Raw genomic sequence first — 22,520 nt, 5'->3', positions numbered from 1 at the left:
GGTCAAGGTGCAAAGTACAAGAAGAACAGTGTTGTTGTGAGTGATGCACTGAGTGTACAGTTACCAGGGTTTCTGATAGAAGGTACTGGCGGGTCACAGTATATGACATTTAATGTGTTTGTGCCTCTCTGTGTGTGAGCTGGTGTGAAGGTGTGTTAGGAAGGGACTTGGGAAGGTCAGAGGATCTTGCAGATAAACACTGCTGGTTTTAACAGGCTAATCCTATTAAAATGCCAGGCAGAAACAGTTAAAATGGTAAACAACAGGCGAACTCCTATTACTCCTAATACTTGTGTAAAACTTAACCCTTACTAACATGTTCAGTAACACCCCGTCCAGTCACAGCTGTAGCTAGGGTGACCAGAATTCCCAATTTTATAGGGACGGTCCCAATATTCGGGGCTTTGTCTTAAATAGGTGCCTATTACTCCACACCCCCATCCCGATTTTTCACACTTGCCATCTGGTCACCCTCGCTGTGGCATTACAATGTGTGAAACCTCAAGTGGAGTCTCCAGGTGCTAGAGGATGTCAGTGGTGGACCAAGTGGTGCCCCTGTCACAGGGCAGCGTCAGTCACGTGCCCCGTCAATGGTTTTTATTTTGCAGAATTTAAGTTTTCACGTGCATATATGTGTGTATCTCTGTCTATACAGGTAGCCTTTCCCGTTGTGAAGAAACCCTTCTGCATACGAATTAGTGCAGTGCTATCACTCTGAGACTGCAGACAACCTGACAATAGTAATCAAGAGAGATGGGGAGGATGAAAGCCAAATTAAGAGCCGCTAAACGTCACTGTAGTTTGTTCTTTGACAGTTGACTGTTTTAGAAGAAACATCCAGCTAATGGGATCATCCAGTGTATTTTGCTCCTTTGAGCGTGTTTTCCACTGGATTAAGGCTGCAGTGTGAGGGGAAGAGATCTTCAGGGGAAGGGAGAACAAATTTTAGTATGATTGTGGCCCAAATGGGCCATAACATGGTATAGCTGGTCAATATGGATGAGGTCAAACCATGATTCAAATAGAGTAAAGCACCATCTTATATGGCTTGTTTTGATTATGTACAACTCTCATAAAACCCCTTTCTGTGTTTCTAAATGTGTGTGTCGGTGTGTAGATAACAATTGTAGGAGATGTGGAGACCAAGGGAAGAGGCCAGTCAAAATCTCAGTCTAGTGGAAGGAATGGGATGGCAGATGCCCACCCTAAATATTTTTCTTTGCATCGTTGGCCTGGAAAAGATTAGGGATAGGCAAAATGTTTGCTTTAGAGCTGTCTCATTTTGTTTTGCAGTGTCTTATGTGAACCTTTTGTTTAATATTAGTTCACAAAGATTTAACTTCCTACCGTTGGTTCTAACAAAGCTGAAGCACAAACCAAACTTTAGTCTGATTGGCACGTTTCCCTTCTTTTCAGGTTAAAATCACTGCAGTTTCATATGAGTTCCACTCCAAACCTCAACTTGGGCTCATGGTTGCTCAAAACTTAGACCAGTTTGCAAGCTTGCTAAATGGTTTGCAAGCTTGACTCAAACTAAAAGGTGCATTGAGGATAGTTTTAATTCAGTTTAATTGATGACCAGTTAGCTACACAATTGCAAATGATAGTCTAGACATTCTGCAAACATAGAGGGTGAGTCCTAGGGTAAACCACCAACTTTAGAACAAGTGTCTATTGACTGTCTAGACTAATGTTCAGAGCCATGTTAAAACAGGAACACAAACTCTACTCTAGACGAATCTTCACTGAACGTGGCCCAAGTTTCCAATACGCAATGAAACTGCAAACAGTTTTGCTTGGCTCCAAGTTTAGTTGTGAAAGCTTCTCACAACTCTAAATTCCTCCCTCTTTCACTGCACTGGCAGACCGTTTGGGGAGGAAGATCAGGATACGCCTTGAATTACTGAATCAGGGCTTCCCACAGAGGATGGCTTCAGTGAGGATTGCTTGTGGTTAAAGCTGGCCCCACCTAACTAAAAGAACAATTGTGGCCTATTCATTAAGCAAACTAGAAATGAAAATGAAGGTCTCTCCTATTTGTTTCCCCGGTGATGCTAAATATTCTCCTTTTTCATACAAACTCCTCTGCTGTTCTTTTTTGGGCAAGCCTTCAATAGAAAAATAGAGGAAAATATTACAGGAAAATAGCCATAAACTAAGCAAATGAGAAGAAGAAACGAGGGCCATCAGTGATAAATCAAGGCAATTTACTGGCTTTGGCTTTGTGGAGATCATTACGAAGGCTTTTATTTATTTATTTTACCTGGGACTGCCCTCTCACAGATGTCTCGGGGGGGGGGGGGGGGCGGGTGGGCAGAAAAACACAAATATGAAAACAAACCGCCAGCTCTAGTCTAATATGATAAATTATCGTCATTAAACAGAGGAAAACGTGTTCTTGGGGAAATTAATAAATAAAAAGGTGGCATATTTATGCTAATAATTCAACATTCATTAGTTAGACATTATTACTTATTTTAAAAGCAATTTTAATGACCTAACAAAAGTGGCAGATGGGATCTAACCAAGAGCGAGGATATTAGTCACTTTTAGCCTTTTAAATGGTGAAATCTGTAATGTAAGTGACGCACAGCCTGCCCTGCTCCCCTCCACCCCCAGTGTTCTTACTTTCCTTCTACCCCAAATGGGCTTCAAGTAGCCAATAGACAGACAGCTGGTTTATTTATGTGTCTAGCTGATGAGCATCTATGTAAGCCTTCCTTCTTCCTCATTAGTACTGACCCTGACTCAGAAAACTTTCACGCCAGTAAACAGGCAAGACCTATTGAACTAGGCAAGGTGGGCTTTACCTCTTATTCTGCAATAGCAGATGAATACCAACATGAACGGGAGGGTGAAATGATGATTTTATTTGCACTGTGGAAGAAGATTAAAAAATAACAGCCCAGCTTTCATATTTATTCAGACGCTTAACACCTACATGGATTGCTTTCATGTTTGGGTGTTAACTCTGCGGTTGTCTAATTATTTAAAGATGAATGGGTCTACTTTTCCACTGCTTTCTACTTTATTTAGTCATTTAGGCCTTGTTTCGAAAAGGCCCTTAAGTGGGTATGAGCCTGTGCTTAATCCAATTGACTTCAAAGAGAGTGACTGATGCTTAAATTTACACACCTGCTTAAGTACCTTTCTGAATGAGAGACTTATTCCTGTGTAAAGTGAGTGTAAAATGCTGTCATTCTGTCTTATAAACCTCATATGACTTGCCTGCAGATGGATGAAACTGGTTGCCAATTCAAGCATCAGGTAATCATATAGGACAGTTACTGACCTTAGGACCAGATTCTGCCCTCTTTAATTGCATTAATTAACATTAGCAGGAGTATTGTAAGCAATACATGAGAAGTATTTCTTCCGCTCTACTCAGCACTGATAAGGCCTCAACTGGAATACTGTGTCCAGCTCTGGGCACCATACTTGGGGAAAAGTGGACATATTGGAAAAAGTCCAAAGGAGAGCAAAAAAATTGATTAAAGGTCTAAAAACATGACCTGTGACGAAATATTGAAAAAACTGGCTTTGTTTAGTCTGGAGAAGAGAAGACTGAGGGGGGACATGAGTCTTCAAATACATAAAAAGTTGTTATAAAGAGGAGGGTGATCAATTGTTCTTCTTAACCACTGAGGACAAGACAAGAAGTAATGGGGTTATATTTCAGCGAGGGAGATTTAAGTTTAGACATTAGGAAAAACTTCCTAACTGCAAGGGTAGTGACACACTGGAACAAGTTATCTAGGGACCTTGTGGAATCTCTGTCATTGGAGGTTGTTAAGAACAGGTTAGATGAGCACCTGTTACGGAAGATCTAGATAATACTTAGTCCTACTTTAGTGCAGGGGACTGGACTGGATGACCTATCAAAATCCCTTCCAGTCGTACATTTCTGTGATTCTATGATTAAGTAGTACCTTTCTTCATGAGTAGCCCTGACCTTAATGGGACTCCTTGCCAAGAAAGGGTAATACTCCGCATGAATACAGGATGACAGCATCTGGTCTTACCTAAATTGACAGAGATTAGTTACTAGGAAGCTCATGAATTTCAGACTGTACATCAGATCAGAACAGTTATCCTTCACCCCATACTTTTCTTTCTCCTGAAGCCTAATCTACACACAAGAAATGTTCACTGATATGGCTAAATTGATTTAGAAAAATGAGGTCAGTGAGGTAATATTTTTTACTGGACCAATATCTGGTGGTGGGAGAGACAAGCTTTTGAGCTACACAATGCTCTTCTTCAGGTCTAGGAAAGGTATTCCAAGTGTCACAGCTAACTACAAGATTAAACGGATCGTTTAGCATAAGTAGTTAGTATGTATTCTAAGGGATCATTCAAGGTGAAGTGGCCTGTTAACACCTCTGTAGGGCAAAATGGAGGGTTAGTGGGTTACAGGTTGTTGTAATAAACCATAAATCCAGTGTCTATATTAAGATCATGATTTTTAGTGTCAAGCAAAGTTATAAAACGAAAAGGAGTACTTGTGGCATCTTAGAGACTAACAAATGTATTTGAGCATAAGCTTTCGAAAAGCTCATGAAAGCTTTTGCTCAAATAAATTGGTTAGTCTCTAAGGTGCCACAAGTACTCCTTTTCTTTTTACGAATACAGACTAACACGGCTGCTACTCTGAAGCAAAGTTATGAATTTAAGCTCCCAGACTCGTCTTTTGAAAGTGTTGTGCAGGTTTCCTTTGAGGACGAGGACTGAGAGGTCAGCTGTAGAGTGATCACTTTGTACTGAGGTAGCTTGATTATGTAGCTTGATTATGTATTCATAGTTAGATTATGTATTCATAGTTAGATTATGATTATGCTTGCACCAATATAACTAAATTGATTTAGTTATACCAGTTCAAGCTCTTAATGTAAACAAGCTACACCAGCATGATATGAGGCTTATGTTGATTTTACGTTATTATTTATCATTTGTACCTAGATGCTACAACCAAGATTGGGCCCCCTTTGCACTAGACATAGGGCAAATCAGTCCCTGTCACAAAGAGCTTACAATTGGACAAGACAAGACAAAGGGTGGGACAGGAAACAGAGAGATCATGGGTTGTCCCAGGTTATTCAGCAGGTCGGTGGCAAAGCCAGGGATTTGAACCAAGTCTCCTGACCCCAATCAGTGCCCTATCCACTGATGCTATTTGGTAAATTGAAATAAGTCTCAGCTTGCACCGCTGCAGCACAAATGTGCTAGGGTTTGCCCCAGTGTAATTTAATCAATCCAGTTATGCTGGTGCACGTTTCTTGTGTGTAGTCAAGGCCAGAGTTGTGGATTAGCCCTTCTTTATGTTTGATAAATAACTGTTCAGAAAGGATCAAATCCCACACAGTTTTGTTTTGTGGATGACTGTTTGCTTGAGAAAATGGGAAACTGTTTTAGTTTCATTTAGCACAGACTGACAGTTTATATTATAGACAGTTTGTACTTCTTAAAGGCATCTTGATATTCAATTTTCTACATAAAGCATGCATTTATTAGGCCACAAAACAATCATTTGCAAGTGTACTTGCTCGATTAAACAAATCTGGTACACAAGAGTTATGTTAGATTAATCCTGGTGTAAAGTGTTTCAGTTTACAGTCAGCAAAATGTCTTCTTGTCACTGGATTTTATTTAACCAATTCAGCTTATTTTATTTTAAAAGGCATGACTGAAACACTAAACTGCTAACAATACCTCCTCCAAATTGTTATGAAAACTTATGTCCAAATAATCGAATCTATAATCAGTGTCCTTAGAAAATAATGTATGGTGACTTTATCAATGCTCTTTTGTAATGCCCTGTCACACTATCCTTTTTTGACTGTGTGATTGTGTCACCTGTTCTATCCATGCTCACATTAACTGGATACAAATGACACAGCAACTTTATAGCTGTTCGACATATTTGTGCATCCTCATCTACCATGCTGCCTAGCTATGTAAAATTGTGTTTTGCAACAATCTGGGTAGCTGTCCAATATTTATTATTTATATTATAGTAGTGCCCAGAAGCCCCAGCTGACATCAGGGCCCTGTTGTGCTGGGCAAAGCTTGAACTCTAAATAGACAAGGCAGACTAAGAATGGGAAGGGAAACAGAGTCACTAAGAGATGAAACAAGAGAGACAAAAGGCATACTTGAAAAATTGGAAGTCAAATCCTGTTGAGAAAAATCGAAAGGAGCATAAACTCTGGCAAATCAAGTGTAAAAATATAATAAGGCAGTCCAAAAAGGAATTTGCAGAGCACCTAACAAAAAATTGAAAATCTAACATCAATTTTTTTTAAGTACATCAGAAGTAGGAAGCCTGGCAAACAACCAGTGGGGTCACAGGATGATCAAGGTGCTGAAGGAACACTCAAGGAAGACAAGGCTGTTGCAGAGAAGCTAAGCGAGTTCTTTGCATCGGTCTTCACTACGGAGGATGTGAGGGAGATTCCCACACCTTAGCCATTCTTTTTAGGTGACAAATCTGAGGAACTGTCCCAGATTGAGGTGTCAGTAGAGGAGGTTTTGGAACAAATTGATAAATTAGACAGTAGTAAGTTATCAGGACTAGATCGTATTCACCCAAGAGTTCTGAAGTAACTCAAATATGAAATTGCAGAACTACTAACTGTAGTATGTAACCTGTTGATTAAAGTAGTCTCTGTACCAGATGACTGGAGGATAGCTAATGTGATGCCTATTTTTAAAAAAGGCTCCAGAGGCGATCCCGGCAATTACAGGATGGTAAGCATAATTTCATTACCAGGCAAATTGGTTGGAACCAAAGTGAAAAATAGAATTATCAGACATATAGATGAACATGATTTCTTGGGGGCAGAGTCAACACAGCTTATGTAAAGGGAAACCATGCCTCACAAATCTAGTAGAATTGTTTGAGAGGGTCAACAAACTTATGGACATGGGTAAGCCAGTTTATATAGTGTACTTGGACTTTCTGAGAGCCTTTGACAGGGTCCCACACCAAAGGTTCTTAAGCAAAGTAAGCAGTCATGGGATAAGAGGGAAGGTCCTCTCACGAATCAGTAATTGGTTAAAAAGATAGGAAGCAAAGGGTAGGAATAATGGTCAGTTTGCAAAATGGAAAGAAGTAAATAGGGGAGTCCTCCAAGGATCTCTACTGGGACTTGTGCTATTCAATACAGTCATAAATGATCTAGAAAAGGGGTTAAACAGTGATGTTGCAAAGTTTGAAGACGATACAAAATTATTCAAGATAGTTATAAATCCAACATAAACCATGAAGAGTTGCAAAAGGCTATCACAAAATTAGGTGATAGCTCAACAAAATGGCAGATGAAATTCAATGTTGATAAATGCAAAGTAATGCACATTGGAAAACATAATCCTAACTACATATACAAAAAAAGCTGTCAAAAAAGCTAACAGAATGTTAGGAACTGTTAGGAAAGGGATAGATATAAGAAAATATAATAATGACCCTATGTAAATCCATGGTAAGCCCACACCTTGAATACTGCATGCAGTTCTGTTCTTCCCATCTCCAAAAAGATGTATTAAAATTGGAAAAAGTGTGAAGAGGGGCAATGAAAATGATTAGGGGTATGTAATAGCTTCCATGAGAGGAGAGATTGAAGACACTGGGGGTGACTAAGGAGGAATATGTTAGCGGTTAATAAAATGATGAATGGTTTGGAGAAAGTGAATCGGGAAGTATTATTTACGCTTCACGTAATACAAGAACAGGGGTTACCCAATTAAATTAATAGGCAGCAAGGTTAAAACGAACAAAAGGAAGTATTTCTTCACACAAAGCACAGTCAACCTGTGGCGCTCATTGCTAGGGGTTGTTGTGGGGGCCAAAAGTATAAATGAATTAAAAAAAGAATTAAATAAGTTCATAGAGGATAGGTCCATCAATGGCTAAAAGCTGCAATGGTCAGGGAGGCACCCCATGGTCTAGGTGTCTCTAAACCTCTGAGTTCCAGAAGCCAGGATTGGACGACGGAGTGGATCACTCAATAATTGCCCTCCGCTGTTCACTTGCTCTGAAGCGTCTGGCACTGACCACTGTTAGAAGACAGGATACTGGGCTAGATGGACCATTGGCTTGACATGTTCTTATGTTAACTTCTCTAGTTCATGCTGCAGGTCAGTGGCAGAACTCAAGTAGAACAGAACTCAAGTTTTTTTGTACTCTCAGTTACTAGACCAGAGTTTCTAAGCATGGGACAGAATGCCAGAGGACCTACACACTCTGACATCAGCAGTATGCAAGCTAGTGCATTCTGGTATGTTATACCACCCACACAGCTGGATATAAGGAAGAGAAGTCAACCCTGTTATGCAAACTTGGGTAGGGGGTCCCTTCCACAGGCAAAAAAAGCTCTGTACTGGGTGTGTCGCAAGAAGCCAGTCATGTGCCAAGGTAGGCCTGTGGCAAGAGAAAAACACTTTTCACTGACTGTGGATTACTAACCAAATTTGTGGGATGAACCAAGTCATGTTGAGAACCAACCATGCCAGTGATTTATCAGAGCTCATTCAAAAGATGCAGTGTAAGCAGAGTCCATGTCCACAGAATTAATGTGAGACAGGATTCTCATCCAGAAGAGCTGTTAATTCTTTCAGTCCCCTTTGTTGAAGTCGATTGCAAAAGGTTGAGGTTAAAAGTAATCTCAAAATGATGCAGGAGTGTAGATTTACGTGTTTTACAATGTTTTTGCTTTGCATAGTCTTTTTGAGTTGTCCAGAAAGCTAATGGTCAATTGGGCAGCGAACTCTGAGATTTGTGTTAGGTGCTCCAACTAGGAGATAAGCATTATCCTGTGTCTGGTGGGTCCTCTGGCTTTTCAGTCCCGAACTAAGTTTCCAAGAGGTCACTAGAAGCAATCCTCATCGGGCAACTTTAGCACAAAACATGCTGGCTCTTCAAATTAAATTGTCAGATTCTGCAAAACAATTAAAGAAGTGAATTTGCACACAATTAATCCGCAAACTGGGGTTGACGGACTATAACCAAATTACATATACATTAGCTATTAGCCCATTAATTTTGCAATTATTTTTGGCAGTTGCATATCAATGATATAGTCTGAAGTATGTTTATGAAAAGACTTGCATGCTGTATAATGAGGCATGAACACAGGTTATCTAACAATAGGTAAAAGTGGGACTGTTAGTGTTGTGCCAGTGGGGTAACATATAAAGTTAACTTTTTCAGTAGTAGTATTTGTGCTAGGTGCTGTACAAACTCATAGTAAGAGACAGTCCCTGCCTTGAGGAAATTACAATTAAATAGAAAATACAAAGAGTAGGAGAGGAAACAAAGGTACAGAGTGGAGAAGGGATTTGTCCAGCGTCACACAGTAAACTAATGGCAGAACTGGTGTGAGAACCCAACTCTCCGGAGTTGTAGTCTAGTACCCTGGCAATTGCACTAGACTGTCTTTCAATTTTGCTATGTGATTTTGAGGTTGCTGGGTGGGAGTGTAGATATGACTAGTCAGTGTGTGTATATTGGGAAGCATCTGGATATAAGAAGCTACAAAAGCAAGGCTGCTTTGTACTGTAACCTACTCTCCTCTCTTCTGGATCTAAATGTGGTCCCACTCATGTATTTTTTTGTTAATTAAAATGAAATATCCACACAAGGAATGCAGTATCTTACATTTAAAAATCTATTAGTTGAAAGGAAGGTTAATCCATTTCAGTTACATGGTTCCAGATCAGGTTTCAGAATGGTAGCCGTGTTAGTCTGTATCAACAAAAACAACAAGGAGTCCTTGTGGCACCTTAGAGACTAACAGATTTATTTGGGCATAAGCTTTCATGGGCTAGAACTCACTTCATCAGATGCAGGTATATTTATACATAGTACATGAAGAGATGAGAGTTGCCTTACTCCCATCTTTTCATGTACTATTTATAAATATACCTGCTACTGTATTTTCCATTCCGTGCACCTGATGAAGTGGGTTCTTGCCCATGAAAGTTTATGCCCAAATAAATTTGTTAGTCTCTAAGGTGCCACAAGGACTCCTTGTGGTTCCAGATCAGTTTTTCAAATCCTTTTACTTTATAATACTTGAGTTTTTGTGTAGGTATGATCAACTCTCCTGGGTGGCAGATGGTAGTAATCCCCCTTCCCCCTAACACACACTCGCAGTCTCTGAGTTCTGCAAAAGTATCAGCTCTTTATTCTCTGGAACTACATCAGGACAGATCACAACCCTTAGGTTTTGTTTTTGTTTTTTTATTTCCAGTTTCCTAAGAGTTCCCTCAGTTCCTCATGCAGCCCTCATAATCTATCTCTAGGATTAGCTAAATCTAGGATATTCCCTCAGTCTCTGACAATGGAAGCTTTAAAACCTCTTTATAGAAATGAGAATGAGAGATTCCTAATGGTTATTAAATGTTCTCTTTACATTGTTGTTTATTTAGTCTTCTTCCTCATTTTCAGTGGTGTTTCTTATACTTTCCCTTCAGTTGCACAGGAAATGCTATCTACTTCACTTATGCATAGGTTTTACAAACTTTTAACAGACACAGATAAAAGAAATGAAACTTAAATTATGCAAAAATAACATAAACATATACAGGTGTTAAATCACTAATAAGCCCTTAGATGGTTACCAAAGATTCCTTTTTCACTGATACAGCAAAACTGCTTGGGCCTTCATTTTGTTGGAAAGATCACTGAGAGGGTGAGGATCAGCCAACTTCGTTGGCATCTGACATTTTCTAGCTCTGTGCACATCAATCAAAGACCAGGACACAGCACAGAGACTCTATTAGTCTCAGCAGTTAATTGTCATGGCAGTGGATAGAGGTCAGACATTCTTGCTAATTCTGCTAGATCTTTCAGTAGCCCTTAATACAGTCAGCTATAAGGTGCTGTTGAGATATTTGCAGGAGCTGGCAGGCATAGGAGTGTCATTAGAGTGGTTCCATTTACTGGTGTTGATTAGCTGCCAAAGGATGGTAATGAGTGATTTCTCTTCTTCTTGTCCTACCAAGCTCAGTTTTTGTCTGTTTGTCCTGTCTTCCTCTCTCTTTCTCTCATAGGGTATGTCTACACTACGAAATTAGGTCGAATTTATAGAAGTCGTTTTTTTAGAAATCGGTTATATATATTCGAGTGTGTGTGTGTCCCCACAGAAAATGCTCTAAGTGCATTAAGTGCATTAACTTGGTGGAGTGCTTCCACAGTACCGAGGCAAGCGTCGACTTCTGGAGTGTTGCACTGTGGGTGGCTATCCCACAGTTCCCACAGTCTCCGCTGCCCATTGGAATTCTGGGTTGAGATCCCAATGCCTGACGGGCCTAAAACATTGTTGCGGGTGGTTCTGGATACATATCATCAGACCCCCGTTCCCTCCCTCCCTCCGTGAAAGCAGCAGCAGACAATTGTTTCGCGTCTTTTTTCTTGAGTTACCTGTGCAGACACCATACCACGGCAAGCATGGAGCCCGCTCAGGTAACCGTCACCGTATGTCTCCTGGATGCTGGCAGACGTGGTACTGCATTGCTACACAGCAGCATCAACCCATTGCCTTGTGGCAGCAGACGGTACAGTAGGACTGGTAGCTGTCATCGTCATGTCTGAGGTGCTCCTGGCCACGTCGGACAGGAGCGCCCGGGCAGACATGGGCGCAGGGACTACATTAGAAGTGACTTGACCAGGTCATTCTCTTTAGTCCTGCAGTCAGTCCTATTGCACCATCTTCTGCCGAGCAGCCATGAGATGTGGATGGCTTGCAGTCCTTCTGTACCATCTGCTGCCAGCCAAAGATGTAAAAGATAGATGGAGTGGATCAAAACAAGAAATAGACCAGATTTGTTTTGTACTCATTTGCTTCCCCCCCCCCCTGTCTAGGGGACTCATTCCTCTAGGTCACACTGCAGTCACTCACAGAGAAGGTGCAGCGAGGTAAATCTAGCCATGTATCAATCAGAGGCCAGACCAACCTGCTTGTTCCAATAAGAACAATTACTTAGGTGCACCATTTCTTATTGGAACCCTCCGTGAAGTCCTGCCTGAAATACTCATTGATGTAAAGCCACCTCCTTTGTTGATTTTAATTCCCTGTAAGCCAACCCTGTAAGCCAAGCCTTCCTCCGTCAGAGCAACGGCAGACAATCGTTCCGCACCTTTTTTCTGTGCGGACGCCATACCAAGGCAAGCATGGAGGCCGCTCAGCTCACTTTGGCAATTAGGAGCACATTAAACACCACACACATTATCCAGCAGTATATGCAGCACCAGAACCTGGCAGAGCGATACTGAGCGAGGAGGCGACATCAGCGCGGTCACGTGAGTGATCAGGACACGGACACAGATTTCTCTGAAAGCATGGGCCCTGCCAATGCATGCATCGTGGTGCTAATGGGGCAGGTTCATGCGGTGGAACGCTGATTCTGGGCTCGGGAAACAAGCACAGACTGGTGGGACCACACAGTGTTGCAGGTCTGGGACGATTCCCAGTGGCTGCGAAACTTTCGCATGCGTAAGGGCACTTTCATGGAACTTTCTGACTTGCTTTCCCCTGCCCTGAAGCGCATGAATACCAAGATGAGAGCAGCCCTCACAGTTGAGAAGTGAGTGGCGATAGCCCTGTGGAAGCTTGCAACACCAGACAGCTACCGGTCAGTTGGGAATCAATTTGGAGTGGGCAAATCTACTGTGGGGGCTGCTGTGATGCAAGTAGCCCACACAATCAAAGATCTGCTGATATCAAGGGTAGTGACCCTGGGAAATGTGCAGGTCATAGTGGATGGCTTTGCTGCAATGGGATTCCCTAAATGTGGTGGGGCCATAGACGGAACCCATATCCCTATCTTGGCACCGGAGCACCAAGCCAACGAGGACATAAACCGCAAGGGGTACTTTTCAATAGTGCTGCAAGCACTGGTGGATCACAAGGGACGTTTCACCAACATCAATGTGGGATGGCCGGGAAAGGTACATGACGCTCGCATCTTCAGGAACTCTGGCCTGTTTCAAAAGCTGCAGGAAGGGACTTTATTCCCAGACCAGAAAATAACTGTTGGGGATGTTGAAATGCCTATAGTTATCCTTGGGGACCCAGCCTACCCCTTAATGCCATGGCTCATGAAGCCGTACACAGGCAGCCTGAACAGCAGTCAGGAGCTGTTCAACTACAGGCTGAGCAAGTGCAGAATGGTGGTAGAATGTGCATTTGGACATTTAAAGGCGCGCTGGCGCAGTTTACTGACTCGCTTAGACCTCAGTGAAACCAATATTCCCACTGTTATTACTGCTTGCTGTGCGCTCCACAATATCTGTGAGAGTAAGGGGGAGACGTTTATGGTGGGGTGGGAGGTTGAGGCAAATTGCCTGGCTGCTGGTTATGCGCAGCCAGACACCAGGGCGGTTAGAAGAGCACAGGAGGGTGCGGTACGCATCAGAGAAGCTTTGAAAACCAGTTTCATGACTGGCCAGGCTACGGTGTGAAAGTTCTGTTTGTTTCTCCTTGATGAAACCCCCCGCCCCTTGGTTCACTCTACTTCCCTGTAAGCTAACCACCCTCCCCTCTTCCCTTCGATCACCGCTGGCAGAGGCAATAAAGTCATTGTTGCTTCACATTCATGCATTCTTTATTCATTCATCACAAAAATAGGGGGATGACTACCAAGGTAGCCCAGGAGGGGTGGTGGAGGAGGGAAGGAAAATGCCACACAGCACTTTAAGAGTTTACAACTTTAAAATTTATTGAATGCCAACCTTCTGTTTTTTGGGCAATCCTCTGGGGTGGAGTGGCTGGTTGGCCAGAGGCCCCCCCACCGCGTTCTTGGGCGTCTGGGTGTGGAGGCTATGGAACTTGGGGAGGAGGGCGGCGGTTGGTTACACAGGGGCTGTAGTGGCAGTCTGTGCTCCATCTGCCTTTGCTGCAGCTCAACCATAAACTGGAGCATACCGGTTTGATCCTCCAGCAGCCTCAGCATTGAATTCTGCCTCCTCTCATCATGCTGCCACTACATTTGAGCTTCAGCCCTCTCTTCAGCCCGCCACTTACTCTCTTCAGCCCGCCACCTCTCCTCCCAGTCATTTTGTGCTTTCCTGCACTCTGACATTATTTGCCTCCACGCATTTGTCTGTCCTCTGTCAGTGTGGGAGGGCAGCATGAGCTCAGAGAACATTTCATCACGAGTGTGTTTTTTTTTCTTTCTAATCTTCACTAGCCTCTGGGAAGGGGAAGATCCTGTGATCGTTGAAACACATGCAGCTGGTGGAGAAAAAAAAAGGGACAGCGGTATTTAAAAAGACACATTTTATAAAACAGTGGCTACACTCTTTCAGGGTAAACCTTGCTGTTAACATTACATACATAGCACATGTGCTTTCGTTACAAGGTCGCATTTTGCCTCCCCCCACCACGTGGCTACCCCCTCAACCCTCCCCCCTCCCCGTGCCTAACAGCGGGGAACATTTCTGTTCAGCCACAGGCAAACAGCCCAGCAGGAACGGGCACCTCTGAGTGTCCCCTGAAGAAAAGCACCCTATTTCAACCAGCTGACCATGAATGATATCTCACTCTCCTGAGGATAACACAGAGAGATAAAGAACGGATGTTGTTTGAACGCCAGCAAACATACACTGCAATGCTTTGTTGTACAATGATTCCCGAGTACGTGTTACTGGCCTGGAGTGGTAAAGTGTCCTACCATGGAGGACGCAATAAGGCTGCCCTCCCCAGAAACCTTTTGCAAACGCTTTGGGAGTACATCCAGGAGAGCTGCGAATGCCAGGGCAAATTAATCCTTTCACATGCTTGCTTTTAAACCATGTATAGTATTTTCAAAGGTACACTCACCAGAGGTCCCTTCTCCGCCTGCCGGGTCCAGGAGGCAGCCTTGGGTGGGTTCGGGGGGTACTGGCTCCAGGTCCAGGGTGAGAAACTGTTCCTGGCTGTCGGGAAAACCGGTTTCTCTGCTTGCTTGCTGTGAGCTATCTACAACCTCCTCCTCATCATCATCATCTTCGTCTCCAAAACCTGCTTCCGTGTTGCCTCCATCTCCATTGAAGGAGTCAAACAACACGGCTGGGGTAGTGGTGGCTGAACCCCCTAAAATGGCATGTAGCTCATCATAGAAGCGGCATGTTTGGGGCTCTGACCCGGAGCGGCCGTTTGCCTCTCTGGTTTTCTGGTAGGCTTGCCTCAGCTCCTTAAGTTTCACGCAGCACTGCTTCGGGTCCCTGTTATGGCCTCTGTCCTTCATGCCCTGGGAGATTTTGACAAATCTTTTGGCATTTTGAAAACTGGAACGGAGTTCTGATAGCACGGATTCCTCTCCCCATACAGCGATCAGATCCCGTACCTCCCGTTCAGTCCATGCTGGAGATCTTTTGCGATTCTGGGACTCCATCATGGTCACTTCTGCTGATGAGCTCTGCACACACCTGCAGCTTGCCACACTGGCCAAACAGGAAATTGAAATTCAAAAGTTCGCGGGCCTTTTCCTGTCTACCTGGCCAGTGCATCTGAGTTGAGAGTGCTGTCCAGAGCGGTCACAATGGAGCACTCTGGGATAGCTCCCGGAGGCCAATACCGTCGAATTGGGTCCACAGTACCCCAAATTCGACCCGGCAAGGCCAATTTAAGCACTAATCCACTTGTCAGGGGTGGAGTGAGGAAATCGATTTTAAGAGCCCTTTAAGTCAAAATAAAGGGCTTCATCGTGTGGACGGGTGCAGGTTTACATTGATTTAACGCCACTAAATTCGACCTAAAGTCCTAGTGTAGACCAGGGCATAGACAACTTTTTTTTGAATGAAATACCAAAACACTGGGGGAGATTGTGATGTGATACAGGTTACAATGCCAAAAATATGTTCATGACACTCAGCGCTACATCTCCTTTTCCCGTGACCCAGGTGAAGCTATTTCCAATATTTGGCAAAGAGAGAGTTCTGGGTGGAAGAGAACTGGCATAAACCCAACCGGGGCAAAATGGAGAGGATGCTGAAGTGTAGGGGGAAGCACTTGGAGGAACTGGCAAAATCTGTTGTTAGAGAGCTTATTCCTTCACTCTCCCACTTCCCTGGTCCTTCTCGCACGAACAGAGAGCAACAATACCCGAAGTCCGAAGGTGCAAACAATTCGATGTTTATTGGGGTGAACTTCCAGCAAGCTTAAATACAAGTTCCTTTTTCCTTATTTTCGAATCCCAACTTACTTCCTGTTTGCCCCTAATTTATATAGTAATATTCTTAGCTATACCTTAACCAATCATTCTACTGAAATTTAACTAACCAATCCTAACATATTGTAACATGATTAGCTAACCAATTATATCCCACCACCTTAATTAGATTACACCCAGCAAAATTAATTATACAGCAGACAGAAACAATCACAGAACCAGACAGAGATTATACAGACAAACAATAGCAAAGTTGGAACTCTAATGACAAAACAATACAGAAGTGAGGATTTCACATCCCAGCTATTGATAAGTGAGTTCTTGCCAGACAGGATGCTATCAAACTAAGTTTCCTTTTACATTTTCTAGGCACTTCCCTTTCTCTGGAGGTGATAGGAATTATCAGGACAGGATTGTATTCAGGACAGGATTGTATTCCTAACAGCCCAATAGCACCTTCTTTCAATGTGACTAGTTTGGAATGTGAGGATGTGACTGTTCGCTTCCTGGCTTATGGCTGCCTCTGCTGCTTAGCCAAAGGCCTTAGCCTAAGAACAGGGCCTCAAACAGTCACAGTAAGAGAAGGCCCTTACACCAGCAGACAGTGATTTTGATTCTTTCTTTTATACCTCTAGAACTAGCCAAGTGATAAGAATACCCCTAAATTCTTAAAGTACAGGCTTTTGCAGACAGGCCTGAATATCTATATCCTAACATCTGTCCTCACTCTTTCAACTGCATTAATATGTTTACTTGCCCATTGCTTAAAATGGTTTGTCATTTAAAAATAGACCAGAAGTGAAGCTTTTCTAGTTCCCTGAGAAATGCATAGGACTCTTGCACAAGGACTGCAAGGGCGCCTCATTTTGTTCAACAAAAGGCGAGAGTAGAGATTCTAGGGGAAACAAATTACTTAGGTCCCAACCCTGCAGGCTAGAGCAGGTGGTTGGCCAGTACACCCATACAGAATCCTCTTGAGTTGCATGATGCTTGTTGTGGGTGCGAGGAGTCTACCTCTATGGGCCAGCTTGGATGCAGGCCTCAATTTGCACCTTGATTTCACTTTTTCTGCCCACTCAAAGAAACAACAAAGCTGAAATCAAATCCAATCTGACAAAAATGAGGGCAAGGAAAGCACCCAAGGTGTTATGATGATGATAATAAATAATGTCTCTCCTATCTAGCACTTTTCATGATGGCCTATAAAAAACTAGTGGCCAGTGCTGAGGCCAAAGATGCAATAATACTCAGAGACCCAGAGCCAGATCCTCAGCCATAGTAAATTGTCATAATGCCACTATGAAGCTATGACAGTTTATACCAGCTGAGGATTTGGCCCCTGGATTTTGGAGCTCTTGGACAACCTTAAAACAAAAAGTCCTCTTAAGTCTTTCTCTTTTAGAAGCTGAGCTCCCCATCAGGAAAACAAAACCGATTTTACCTCATCCCCCACCTCTTCAATACCCCATATGCCAGCTTAATTGAAGTTTTACCAAAGCAAACAAACAAGTAAAGTTAAACCAACAAAAACCCTAGTGGCAAATACTTTTAAATTAAAAATGGATTTATTAGGTCGTAAAGCAGATGAGTGCACTTCTCTTGTAGCCCTGGGGAACAGAGGATATTTAAATTTGGCATAAATGGTGAGTGCAATGAGTTTAATAGGCTGGTCTCAACCTTAATTAGAAATTTAAAAAAAGCCCCACCTACCCCACCATTTCACACTATTCATGTGCTTTGCTCTGAGGAATCATTGGAATTGTTAAGGCTTGTTTGTTCTCCTCTTTGTCCATCCTCTGTTTTTGTCCACAGAATTCAGGTAGTTTCTCGAAGTCACATAAAGCAATTGGTGCACATATGCAATTTAGCCTTAGCTAAATAGAAGCATTTTGCACTCTGCATTTGAATCATTTATCTCAGATTTCCTAAGCACATTAAAGAGCTCCCCCCTGCCGGCCTCATTTCCACTTCCCCGCCTGCCCCCTGAATATGGAATAAAGTGAAATGAAACTAACTGGCTTTCAAAGAGATGGATAATATTGTATTGTAATACATTGACAGAGAGCCCTGGATCAATGTACTTGATTTGCTCTTAAAAGCTGTAAGAAATGGAAGATAAAGCCTTTAACTGTAAGCTGTCGGGGGGCAGGCGTAGCAAACTGGTTTGCACTAAACCAGATCAATTTTAAAGGTTTCCTCTGCAGCTGGCTGCAGGCAGGCTTGTAAAGTCCAGAAATGTCAACACAAATGTGCAGATGCAGCATTTAACAATATTAACACTCCTGTTCTAAACCTGATATTAACATTAAGGCAACTAATTAAAGACCTGCATGCATGGAGTGTGCATCCTATGTAAGTACATAGTGAGGATCATTTTTATGAGATTGTGGACTTTCCACAAAGGAAAAGTCCTCTTCACTCTCTGCCATAAAACCCAGCGTTTTAACTGAATTTTCAGGGGAATTCCTCTGAATTGTATTACCTTCCTATAGAGATGACGTCTCTTCCCTAGAGAATCAATTTTAGGGACTAGTAAGATTGTGAAGCTTGTGAATGGCTGGTGTTGGATCTGCCTTTCTGGAATTCGTTCTGGGTTCACTTCGCAGAGTCATTCTCACCATGGCAAACTGGTGGTGAAATGCCACCATTCTGACCTTAGTGGTATTTGATGCCCACTTTGCACTCACTCAAGGTACAAACAGCAAAGCCACTGAAGGCAATCAGTGCATGCTATGAAATAAAGTCAGAAAGCACAAGGTACCTAAAAGCACAATATATTACTTTTTAACTAACCTCTCAGAGTTGAGATGCATTTTGTATCTGAAATCTAAGCGAAAGGTGAAAAGTGAGATTTTTGCACTGAGGTGATACCTTGAATTTATTTCTCTCTTCATCTGAGCAAGTTAAGCCCATGTCACATATAAAACTTCATTTGTCCCCCCCTCACCCCCTTTCCCATGTGTGAAGACAATATAGTGTCTTGCGATTAGGCTTGTTCCTACCAGTCCTATTGTACTTGATAAGTACGTGTACGTGTGACCCTAGGAGCATCCCGGTGCCAGCGGGCAAAGGGCTCATTGGTGTCAGGTAATGAGTTTCAGCTGGGCTGACTATGTCAGTGTACCCCAAATCTCTGTGGTTATAATCTGTATCTGAAAGGTATCATGTAATATGTCATTGGAAAACTAATAATATTCTTGTGTGATGTATGTGTGTGGTGTGTATTAAGAGGTATGGATACACTCTGGAGTGACGACTAAAATGTGTGTAAGCCAGGCATGTCAAGGAGAGTTAGTAAACTGGTCTGCCCTCGACAAAGGAATTTGTATTTGCTTCTGTGACCAGTCATCAGGCAGAGACAATGGAGGTCCATTTACTATTAGGTAAACAACGCTATCAAGCTAATAAGTAGGGGAGGAGACAGCACGGTGTCTACACGCAGCATAGGAGAGAAGCTGGGTCTGGGTTTTACTTTTCAAAGAATACATTGCCAAGGTTTACTTGTCTATAAAGACACGGTGACTGAACTTCATAGAATCATAGAATATCAGGGTTGGAAGGGACCTCAGGAGGTCATCTAGTCCAACCCCCTGCTCAAAGCAGGACCAATCCCCAATTTTTGCTAGAGATCCCTAAATGGCCCCCTCAAGGATTGAACTCACAACCCTGGGTTTAGCAGGCCAATGCTCAAACCACTAAGCTATCCCTCCCCCCACGTGATGAGCTATTGAATCAACTGATTGAATGCAACATTACTGTATTATAAAAGTGTACAGAGTGAGGTCTTTTATGAAGGCCTATGGCACCCTGGTGATTAACACATTTATGAAATGTATGTATTAACACTATGTGAGGAATTATGAATACTCACTGATATTATGCTTTACAGTCTGTGACCAAACACAGGGAGAAACAGGCTTTCCCCCACACAGTCGGGAAGCCAGCTATCTACTTGTCTCCAGTGAAATTAAATAAGGTGTGACCAGAAACAATGGAAGCTCAATTTATATAGAAATCACTGGGGGATGGGAAGATCACAGGAAGGGAACAACAGCATAAGGTCATCCTGCCTCTAATAATAAGGTCATTGAATTTTGAAAGATACAAGCAAGGATAAAAGCCATCTTTGGCATCCATCACTAGGCAGACACAAAGGGTCAGAGCTCTTGCAAGCTGTGGAGGATGGGTCCTTCAACCAAGGAGGAGGGATTGAAGTCTCTGGGAACTGAATACAGGTGAGAAACCTGCCTCAGCAAAGATCTTTCACCTAGGAAGACAAGGGAAGCCAGCACCTTGTTCTTTTGTGCAGAAGCACTGACTTTCTAATGATAGAGGATGCTCAAACCCTGCTCTTCCCAGGCCCCGACCCCACTCAGCCCCTTCCCCCAAGGCCCGACCCCCGCCCTGCCTCTTCTCACCCCCACCCCCCGCTCCATTCCCACCCTGTTCCAGCCCCTTCCCCGAAGCACACCCCACCCTCCCCCCAGCGCCTCCTGGAACAGCTGATCCAGGCGGGCGGGAGGTGTTGGGGGGGAGGGGGAGGAGCTGAAATGAGGGGCTGCCAGTGAGTGCTCAGCACCCACAGGTTTTTTCCCGTGGGTGCTCCAGCCCCAGAGCACCCGTAGAGTCGGTGCCTATGCTTCTGTGGAAGCTCCGGACTGGGGGAAAGTCAGCCATGGCTGGAAAGAAGGAAGTTTGGTGAGAGAAACCATCTTGAACAAACCTTGTACCTTGCTAGATTAACTTTCAGACTTTTATGTGTGCGTGTTTTGAATTTTGTTTGCTTGTAACCATTTCTAACTTTATTTCTTTTACCTGGCATGACTCAACCCAGGATAAGTCAACAGGTGGACTGTGGGCCAAATCTGGTCTGCCCAATGCTTTTGAATGGACCCCAAAATCTTTTAATTAACTTATTATTATCATTATTGTTGTTATTTTCGCTGGAGTCTGGATCTTGACTATACCTTGACCAAGAAACTTGGACCTTCACAAAAAATAGTTGACTACCCCTGACTTAACCTTTGTCCTTTTGTTAATAAATTTGTTTTATTTTTACAATAAACCAACTCAATGCTGTGTTTGAAAAGAAGGTTGTATTGACCCCCTTATGTTAATAAGATGGGGTGTCACTTGTCTCTTGAAAGGAGCAAGAGGACCTTATTATTTCTCTGAGTGATCCAGGAGAGGGCTGGACATTGCAGAGCACGTGGTTTGGGGGAAATTCCAGGCTGGAAGTGTGTTGGGGTCACCCTGCAAGTAATAACCCAGGCTGGTGGAAGCAGGGTAGGGTGTTGTGCTGTAAACAGGCTGCTGTAGTCTGAGTTGCTGATCCAAGGATGTACAGCACACATACTCTCAGGGTGTGACCTGAATGCTTGTCTGCTGGCTATTTGTATCCGGGCTGTGAGCCACAGCCACAGGGCATTTGAGGCACCCAAGGTTTCATGGCATGGTCCCTCAGTGGTCTGGATGGCCCTTTAAGTATGAATAACACTGTAGCAAAAAAGATCTGGGTGCAGATCAATACAAAGATAAAAGCAAATGGGGGGATATTGGTGCTTGGTCAAACCACTTTTATCTTTTATTTATTCACATTTTTACTAAATTACAATGTGCGTGTGTGCCCATCCAATGCTCTGGGAGCCAGGCTTATGAAAATGCCAACTAATCAGACCCATCATTTCCCCCAGATCAAATCCAATAGCCCTCTGACAACATACATAAAACAAGAATTAACCTCTCCACACAGTCCCACTGGAGTCTTACACCACTGCTACTAAGCCCTCACCAGCACCCGTCCCCTCCCAGACAAGAGAGGAAAGATAGACCACGCAGGGCACCCTGAACACTGACAAATGCAAGCTGTTCTGGAAAGGGCCTGCCTTCTTGCCAGCATGCCTACACCACCTCCACCATTGGGACTCAATATTAGATGCCTCCACTCATAGCAACTCTCTCAGTGCATCATGAGGATTTCTCTTTTGTACCTAGTGAAGGATATTATTTACCTGTCTCACCAGCCATCAGTCATTGGAGATCAGTAAATTATATGATTTAAAAAAAAAAATTAGCTATGTCTTGAACTAGAGGAGATAGAAATAAAAGAGAATTATTAATTATTAGAATGTCATGCAATGGTGGAACAAATGTTTAGAACCTGTTCTATAGACAGGACAGACTTCCTTCCCCAATGAAGTCAGTATGTCCCTTTTCCATCTCCCTTCACATTAAAGCTCTAATTCAATAAAGCATTTAGACGTATGGATAACTTTAAGCACACAAATGGTTCTATTGACTTCAATAGTGGTGCTACTCCTGTTTAAAATTAAGCATGTGTTTAAGTACTTTAAGTAATCAAAGCCTAGGTG

The 22,520-nt window shown here is 43.0% G+C and overlaps 1 protein-coding gene across 4 annotated transcripts in view; it reads left to right on the top strand.

Annotated features, from left to right (window-relative positions):
- The window catches only part of ERBB4 (erb-b2 receptor tyrosine kinase 4), a 966,448-nt gene that overhangs the window by 382,092 nt on the left and 561,836 nt on the right, over positions 1 to 22,520 (top strand). The window lies entirely within an intron of this gene.

The sequence above is a fragment of the Natator depressus genome, chromosome 11 (genome assembly GCF_965152275.1).
Source record: "Natator depressus isolate rNatDep1 chromosome 11, rNatDep2.hap1, whole genome shotgun sequence".
Classification (NCBI taxonomy): domain Eukaryota; kingdom Metazoa; phylum Chordata; order Testudines; family Cheloniidae; genus Natator; species Natator depressus.
This window is presented reverse-complemented; position numbering and strand designations above follow the sequence as displayed.